Raw genomic sequence first — 9,261 nt, forward strand, 5'->3', positions numbered from 1 at the left:
GTGAAGATTTAATTTTTTAGCAGTCTTCTTTATCAAATATTGTTACTCGAGTGGCTGCTAAATAGCCATGGCTTACATAAAACACACTAATACAAAATCAGAAATGGACTTTTAGCTGCACATACATATATACATGTAAATTTTAATTAATTAATGTAAGAGTGGATTAACTTTTGTATTTACACATGCACATATTCTATTTTTACATGTGAGCAAGCTCAAGAGAACAGATGGTTTTCTTCATTTTCTTTCTCTGTTATTTAATGGACTTTCAGATCAACTCCATCTTCAATTACCTCCCAAGGCATTAGGTTAGTGTTCACAATCTTCAGCACCTGAAACAGATTAGAAATAGGTATTTTTTTACAGATAGAGTTTTAAAAGAAGGTTATATCTACAGGAGTAAAACTCAAAGACTGAATTAAGACCTGGTAGGTAAGAGAACTGAGTTTAAGAAAATTTGTTCAGCACAGGTTTTTTTTCCTCCCAAAAATAGAGTACAGCTTAGATGTTGCAGGAAAATTTTTACCTGGCAGCTACATAAACTTTAGTAATAGAAATGGCTTTTCATAACAGCTATGCTATGATCTCTGTTTCAACAAGTTCGTGACTGCAAAGCAGTGGGAATTAGGGTATTATTGTAACAATGCATTGCCATATGCCTACTTTTTTTTATTTATTTAATTGATCTTTCCTAGGTCTAATTCTGCCCACTGCTGGAAATAGTACAACAGTTTTATGTTCTTACAGCGATTAATAAATAACTGGTGCTTCTGATTATTTTAAAAAAGATAGTCAAATATTAAAGATTTCTTTTTAGCTATATAAGCTTGTCTTGTTGTTGCTAACTAAGCTATTTGCTGTCAAAGGAGGATTTTTTTAACAATAAACCATTTTTATAGAAATGTTTAAATAACTGTTCATAATTTCTGTATATATAATTACAAGCATTTTAACTTTTAATAATGAAAAATAAATTTCATATAGATTGATATTAAAATTCTCAGAATTCATAACTAAAGGCAAGAACAGTTATTTTCTATGAGGCACTGGAAATGCATTTATCAGTTTCCAGTGCAGCTTTTTGTTTAGAATGGTCATATATAAAATCTAAATTTATGGAGATTTCCCAAAAGTCTAAGAACTTTGGTTTAGTTCTAAAAGAAGAGATAATGCTGATTAGGTGGGAAAATTTTGTTAGAGCAAAGATTAACATCTGTAGTAGCAAAGAAAATGTACCTACATATTAGGGAAGCATTAAATAAAAGCAGATTAATGTTGTATAGCCCTTTAAAATCAGCAGTAGCATATTTCCAAATATTAATTTTCACTTTTTGTACTACACAAAGGAAATAAGTAGAACTACATTGATTTCCCATGTTTTTAACATTATAGTAAATATTTATTTCAAGTAATCTTTGACATTTTCAAGGCAATAAAATATGACTTCTAGAGTAGGACTGGCTAACTTTTAACACTAATTTCTGATAACTACTTCTTTATCACAGTCTGTTGTCCTACCAGTTTGTGCTGAGATGATGTGTCTTCACCAGACTCTTGTATGATGGATTGCTGGACTGTATGAGGAGACAGCCTGTGGAGCAAATTTACAGACTGAAACCCCCACACTTTTAATCTATAAATAAAGTAGTTGAAAAGCTGTTTAGCTGCATAAAGCTATTATGACATATACAGCTTTGAGGACTTTCCCTTTAGCAAATGTCTCTTTTCTTTCAAGTCTATGTTTGCCTTCTAGGTATATGCCTCACAACTCTTCAAAATGTGCTCACATTTTTCCTTGTCCTATTTATCTTCGCTTAGATTACTGGTGCAAGAGATGTGCTTTATTTTATATTTATTTTGGATATCATCCTTTTCGTTCACATTTTAAGAAGCAAGAAAGGAAAGGTCCGATCAATTCTGATTACATTATCTCTTCATAACTTTTTATTTAAACTTTTTTTTCCTATGCCAGTGCTTCTCTCTAAATATAGCTTCACTCTTCCATGAATTATGTTTTCATTTCTTCTCTATGTCTGAAACAGGGAAGAGCAGACCTATTTTAAGAGACATCCCATTTACATTGGCTTAATTATGCCAGAGGATCTTTGTAGCAAGCCTGGCTTCTTCTTATCTCCATCATATGTGCCTTACCATTTTCATTACCCTGCAGAAAGCCACCTTCCAAATCCCAGGGACTGTGAAGGCATATCTGTTTAAGGAGCCTGGCACCTGGTTTTGAAACAATGCCTGTAGACCAAACAGTCGTACTTAAAGGAAATTTAAGTTACACTTCGCCTCCAGTATTGCTGATATCCTCACTGCAACAGCTGACTGTAATCCTCACTGAGCACTAAGCTTCACTAAGTCAGTGATGATGGTACCTACTGCTTATTTCTTTTCTTCAGCAACAGAAAATTTATCTCAAATCTGGAACTAACAACATTTTTTTTAAATCAGACATTTACAAGAAAAAACAAACAAACAAGCTAAACAAAGAACTACTGTCCGTTTCTCGCGCTTTCACGTGTCGGAGGAGAGTAACTTTAAGGGATGGGACTATGCAACTACACGAATTTATTGTTTAAAATAACAAACGCATCAGTCGAGGCGTGAGATTTTACAACACCTCCAAATAATGGTGACTAGTCACAAGATTTAGGGTTACATCGTAATTTATAACTTTCTAATCCAATAGATACTTAAAACGACACTTTGTTTTAGATTAATGACCTATCACCTGTGGCACTTCTCACTGCTATGCAGCTATGTCTTGACCAATAACTTCTCATGTCACGTACACACAGTTGTCTCTCTTATACCATCTACTTTCTTAACTTAAACTGTATAAAATCACACTATTATATTTTAAAACCTTTCACCAAAACACCCAGTGTACAATTTTACTTATAATAATAGGAACACAAGTTTGTAATCCTGTTGCTTAAAGTCCACAAATCTCTGTCAATTAAGCCAGACCTTTCCAGGGTTGGAAATCAAAGCGTCCTTTAATTGCAGGAGTTTCTACTCCTCTGTCTCCCACAAACTACCACCTGTTTCTGTGAATCCTGAGAAATTTGTCCTGGAATACCTGAGATCATACTTTTCTGTATTCCTAGAAATTCTACAACATTATGTGTTCCCTAACATAAAGACTTTAGCTTCAAAATTGCTTTCGTGTTTTTATGAGTCTTATGTTATCTTAATTTTAGGGCCCTCCTGGTTTCCAGAAATCCACAAGTGTTTTAAGAGAATTGTTCAGAATCTTCTGGCTGTGTGTTCTGCTTTGCTACGGCAGATGTAAATTCAGACATCCAGGGTTCAGACTTCTTCTAAGAAATTATGTTTTACTGTTTAGAGATTTTTCTTTCTCTGAACTTTAAAATCACTGGTTAACATGTCCATACTGTATGTGATGTGAACCATTAAGTACAAGTAAATGTGTACAAACCTTTGATTAATAACACAAAGTTACTTTCTACTAAACTGAAGAATTTAAAGATGTGTTTTCAAAATGCACAACCCCTTTCTGCTCTCCTTTCTGCTTTTAGAGGTCTCTATGAAATACCAAGAGCACTGAGAGGAACTGACAAGCAGAGAGACACACTGCAACATCATAAGCAGGGTACAAGCATACTCCGTGGACATTCCTAATACAGATGTCCATCTTAGGTGCTTGCAAAGCATGATGAAGAATGGTGTGTAAACAAACAAACCATTTCTAGAAACCATGACTGACAAACACTCATTACTGTATAATGATTGCTAATTAATTATATTTTAATGTCCCAAAACTTTGAGTATATAGACATAGTTTTTGTGTTGATTGGATGTATTGGGTTTGCATGGCCAGGTTTTGGTAATGGGGGGCCTACAGCAGTGGCTTCTAGAGCAAGGAAAGGGTGGGAGGAATCCTTTCCCTAAGGAGAAAGGTGAGGCAGAGACAATGTGCAATGAACTGAGCCCAGTCACCACTTCCTGTTCCCCTATGTTGCTTATGTGGAGGAGGTAGAGAATTCAGGGATGATGTTAACCCCAGGATGAAAATAATGGTGAGTGGAAGATGTTTATCAGATTTAGTTTTTATTTCTCATTATCCTACTTTGATTTGATTGGGAATAAATTCAGTTAATTTCCCCCCATGTTTAGTCTAGTTTGCCTGTGGCAGTATTTGGTGAGCGATCTCTCCCTGTCCTTACCCTGACCCATAAGCCTTTCATTATATTCTTTCCCCTGTGCACCTGAGGAGGAGGACTAATAGGGCAGCTTTGGTAGGCACCTGGCACCCACCCGGGGTCAACGCAGCACACTGGATTACATCATTTTGTTAAGCAACCCCTTGATTTATAAATCGCCAATAAAGAAGTAACCTCATCATATCAAAGCTTAATGGGCTTACCTTAAGAAGTATTCACTGTATTACTCATGTTGCAATATATAGACTTCCATGTCCACTTTAAATCTATTTTGTCCTGCATCCAGTAACAAAAGTTTGTGGCCTTCCTCCCTGTCTTCCAGTATCCCTGGGTTCCTCAAAAATCTATGTGGCTTTATTTATTACTGACTTATAGTAAATAATTAATTTGGATTCCTGTTTTAAAAGGAAACAAATAAATATTATCAAATACTGTTCAATAGCTTAAGCTCATTTAATAACAAACTTCTACCTTAGCATCATGAGAGGGATCAGATGCACCCTCAGCAAGTCTGCAAACCACACAAAGCACTTTGGTGCAATCAGCATGTTGGAGAGAAGGGATGTGGGCTTATGTGAACCTCATGGAGGTCAATAAGGTCAAGTGTAAGGTTGTGCACATGAGTCGGGGCAATCCCAACCACAAGTACAGGCTGGGCAGAGAATGGATTGAGAGAAGCCCTGAGGGGAAAGACTTGGAGGTCTTGAAGGACAACAAGATCAACATGACTCTGCAATGAGTACTTGCAGTCCAGAAAGCCAAACGTATTCTGGGCTGCACTAAAAAGAAGTGTGGCCAGTGGGTTAAAGAAGGTGAAATCTCCTCCTCTACTCCACTCTCGTGAGACCCCACCTGGACTACTGAGTTCAACTCTGGAGTTCCAAACACAAAAGGATGTGGAAAAAGTCCAGATGAGGGCCAAAAATGATGATTAGAGGGCTGGAACACATCTCCTGTGCAGACAGACTGAGAGTTGGGGCTGTTCAGCCTGGAGAAGAGAGACTTCCAGCAAAACCCTATAGCAGCCCTCCAGTGCCTAAAAGAGCCCTAAAAGAAAGCTGGAGGGGGACTTGTTACAAGAACCTGTAGTGATAGGACAAGGGGTAGTGGCTTCAAACTGAAAGAATGTAGATTTATATTAGGTATAAGGAAGAAATTGTTCATTATGAGGATGTTGAGGTGGTGCCTAGGTTTTAACTTTTATATTTTCCTGATTCTGTACTGCTCAGAGTGTAACTCTGAAGTTTCTTGTAGCTTGCTAATTTCTGCTCACTCATGCTAGGTAGACATAACAAAGCCTCTCCAGGCCTGCTCTCCAAGGTCACCCAGACCATCCTAGGCCCAAAAAGTATAATCCAAAGAGCTTCTAAGGGAGGCCAGCAGAGGGGAAATTACATCATTGAACTGAAGCTTTAAAAGGAGAATTAACCCTGATATGCAAATGAACCAAACCTATAAAGGTGTGAAGAACTCGTGACCTGTCGTTCATCTTGGGGTCCATTTTGGCAATAGCCAGTGGCTCCAGGGTGTACCTTTGAAGGCCTTTCAAATAAATACCTATTTTATTCTTTTACTTCTGTCCAGTCTCTGTGTCTAGGAGGCCTCATAAGGCATCAGAGGCACTGGAACAATTTACCTAGAAAAGTGCTGGATGCCCCACCTCTGGAAGTGTTCTAGGAAGTTCCAGGAGCAGCCTGGTCTAATGGAAGGTGTCCCTGCCCATGGCAGGGGTGCAGGTACTAGATTATCTTTAAGGTCCCTTCCAACCCTAACCACTATGATTCTCTGAGAGTCAGATGCTACAATCCTCTATCTCAAATTTGGAAATCAATGCTTTTATAGCTAAGGCTCTGACATGGACAAAAGTAATTGTGTGCTGGTGGTTTAACAAGCTATTGCCCACCAGCTGAGCTACTGCAAATGTGCATATGCATTCTATTAGCACAGCCCAATTAGCTGAAAACCCCTGCCACTACGGTTAGTTCTGGGAAGTTTATAGGAAAGGTCTCATTATACTGTACTATTTGTAAAATTAATTTTTTGCTAATGGACTGAAAACCCACAGTTGTAGGCAGTGAATGTAGAAAAATTATCATTAAGCAAATATAAATGATAGAAGATTCATATTGTTTTCTTCTGAAATTTTCCTCAATTGCTCTGAGGTCAATTGGGAGCTGTCTTGCAAAATGGGACATAATCCTTATCATCAATGTTTTTAAGGCTGTATAATGAAACACCACATAACTTAGGATAATATGTTATTCACACTTATTCAGGTTTTTTTCCTAAACTCAGCCTCTACATTTCACTGTTCTTATTTCATTTTCAAAGCAGTTTTTCCTTCCTAAACCAGAGAATATTTCCATAGTGTTATCGGGACAAAGAAATGTTAAGAATGAAGAAAAAATACTCATTGTATTTTGGATTTTAATGCCTGAATTTATCTTGTCTATAAAAAAGACATATTTAGTATTTGACTTTGTATATATATACCTAGACGTGTTTAAATCTGTGGCTGGCTTAAAACAGAGGCATACTTCTATTGGACTACACATTAAGGCAAGTCATTGCTTAACTCTTTTAATGAAACTAGAGCACTGGAAATAACTATCCATCTATACTTTTAAATAGTACCACAATTTATTTGAATTTTTTTTTCCACTAAGCAATATTTACTTGCCTTTTAGTAGCAGAACACCAAAAGGAGAAGGGCAAGTTCTCTCAAATCAGAGACATTTTCTTTTGTAGTTTTTTCTAACTAACCATGAAGATGATAGTTTTAGAATGGAAGAGCTTTAGGTAGCCTTGGCAGCAATACAATAAACCTTTCTGTACTTCTGATATATACGTTAGTATGCACACACAAGTAAAACAGTGTCATAAGACAGCTAGGTTAAGCACTGTAGGATTCAAGAGCAGGAAGAGGATAAGGCTTTTTACAGGCAGCTTGAAGCAGCTTCCCAGTCACAAGTCCTGGTTCTTGTGGGGCATTTTAACTACCCTGACATCTTCTGGAGAAGCCACACAGGGAAGCACAAACAGTCCAGGAGGTTCCTGGAAAGCACTGATGACAACTTTCGGACAAAGTTAGTGGAGGATCTCACAAGGAATGGCGTGCTGCTTGACCTCATACAAACAAACAAGGGAAGGCCTTGTTGGAGATGCCAACATTGGGGGCAGGCTTGGCTGCAGTGAAAGTGAGATTGTGAAATTCAGTGTTGGGTGAGGAGGAGGTAGGGCAGCAAGTGAGATTACAACCACTGGCTTCAGGAGAGCTAACTTTGTCCCATCAGAACAGCTCCTGCAGGGACAAGGAGTCCAAGAGAGTTAGTCGATATTCAAGAATCACTTTTACCAGGCTCAAGAATGATACATCCCAATAAGCAAAGAAATTGGGCAAAGGGGGCAGGAGTGGATGAATAAAGAACTCCTGTCATTACTGAAGCCTAAGAAGGAAATATGTAGGAAATGGAAGCAGAGTTAGGCTACTTGGAATAAATATAGAAAGGCCAGAAAAGGTAGAAATGAGACAAGGAAGGCTAAGGCCCATCTGAACTTATATCTGGCCAAGGATGTTAAGGACAACAAGAAAGGCCTCTTCAAATGCATCAATAACCAAAGGAAAACTAAGGAACACATGTAAGGAAACTCATTACTAAATAGAGGGAGGATCCTGGAAAAAAATATGCAGAGAAGAAAGAACTACTAAACACCTTGCTTGCGTCAGTCTTCACTGACAAGACCAGCCCTCAGAAATCTCTGACCTGGGAGACCAGGGTAAAGCAACATCAGAAGGAAGACCCCAGAACTCACTCAATGAGTCTCTTAAAAGGTCTTGTGTTCTTTTTTTAATGTACCCTGAGTTAGATATGAGGGAGGAATACTGACAAGATATCCTTAAATACATGATGTCAAAAGAACAAAAACTTTACAGACAACCTTCAGGAAATCAGATAACTTTGGCAAAAGTTTAGAACAACATTCAATCAATATAAAGCTTTTCACAAATCATTAACTTAGTCCATTCAACTTAACAAACCCCAAGCCCATCTGATTTCAAGTTACTCAAAACTCTGAGAAGCGGGAATTACAAGAAGAAAAGAGAGAAAAATATATAAAAAAGAATAACTATAGCTACCACTCCTGATTCCAGTGGCATCCAGCTGGTCTGAAATCCAAGCAGGGGTAGGGTCAAGACCTATATGTGCTGTGGCCTCTGGCTTAAGTACCTTTTGGCTTTTCTGGGCCCTTCCCCCAGGTGGGACTTCCTGTCATTTGGCCACTGGGTTAGGGGCACCAGGGTTGGGTGTGCAGCATTGCCTCCCAGTGACTGGTGGCCACTGGGGGATGGGATATAGGCTATGGAGGGGGTGGGGTGTGTAGAGCAGGGCATTTCTTCACCAGGCCAAGAGCTAGCCTGCAAATTTTCACCACATATGCACCTGAAATATTACAAGCCATCAATCTCCTCCAGTCTCACACCGCACTTCTTGAGGGACAACTGTTTTACATGTAGTTTCCTCTTCTGAGCTCTACCAGTGGAAAAATAGTTTTCAGGAAACACCTTATTTTTGATTAAGAAAGGGTAACAACTAAGGTATTTTATTCATTTTTCTTTAAAAAGCTGCTTTGCATGCTAGCAGACATTATCTTTTTATAGCTAGAATATCAGGTGTTATGCTTTTATCTATTTCAGCTGGTGGTGCGGTCCGTGGCTCTGACCCAGGAAGAGGTGACTGGTCTGGAGAGATGGTCCCGAAAGGGATCGCCTTCCCGAGGCCCAGTGTCTTCCTCTCAGCTGCTGGCAAAGGAGGGCCCTTGCAGAGGCTGTCAGCTCTTTAGTGATTGTCAGCTCGTGATTCCAGCTCAGCTCTGCAGGGCAGCCTCCAGGCCAAACCAGACCAGAGAGAGACGAGAAGGCCCGTGTGGCTGGTTCCGCACAGAGGTAGCTTTATTGTTGGTTCCCTCCGGCGAAGGGGAAAGCCAGGGACGAGCTCTCCCCCCCACAGAGCCAGGGGACTTCCTTTTATAGGGATACAGGGGATCAGTGGGGGACCAATGGGTT

General features: G+C 38.9%; 1 long non-coding RNA gene across 2 annotated transcripts; it reads right to left on the reverse strand.

Moving 5' to 3' along the window:
- Nucleotides 1-251: 251 nt before the first annotated feature.
- LOC138107372 (uncharacterized) lies at nt 252-8,385 on the reverse strand. Of its 2 annotated transcripts, none has more exons than XR_011149458.1 (3): nt 8,335-8,385; nt 1,522-1,594; nt 252-335 (listed from the first exon to the last, which is right to left on the reverse strand). It is a non-coding gene; the product is annotated as an uncharacterized lncRNA (long non-coding RNA). The 2 variants fall into 2 exon arrangements; XR_011149457.1 differs by lacking the exon at nt 8,335-8,385 and adding an exon at nt 4,400-4,582.
- Between the last annotated feature and the right edge of the window lie 876 nt (nt 8,386-9,261).

Source organism: Aphelocoma coerulescens, chromosome 3, assembly GCF_041296385.1.
Source record: "Aphelocoma coerulescens isolate FSJ_1873_10779 chromosome 3, UR_Acoe_1.0, whole genome shotgun sequence".
Classification (NCBI taxonomy): domain Eukaryota; kingdom Metazoa; phylum Chordata; class Aves; order Passeriformes; family Corvidae; genus Aphelocoma; species Aphelocoma coerulescens.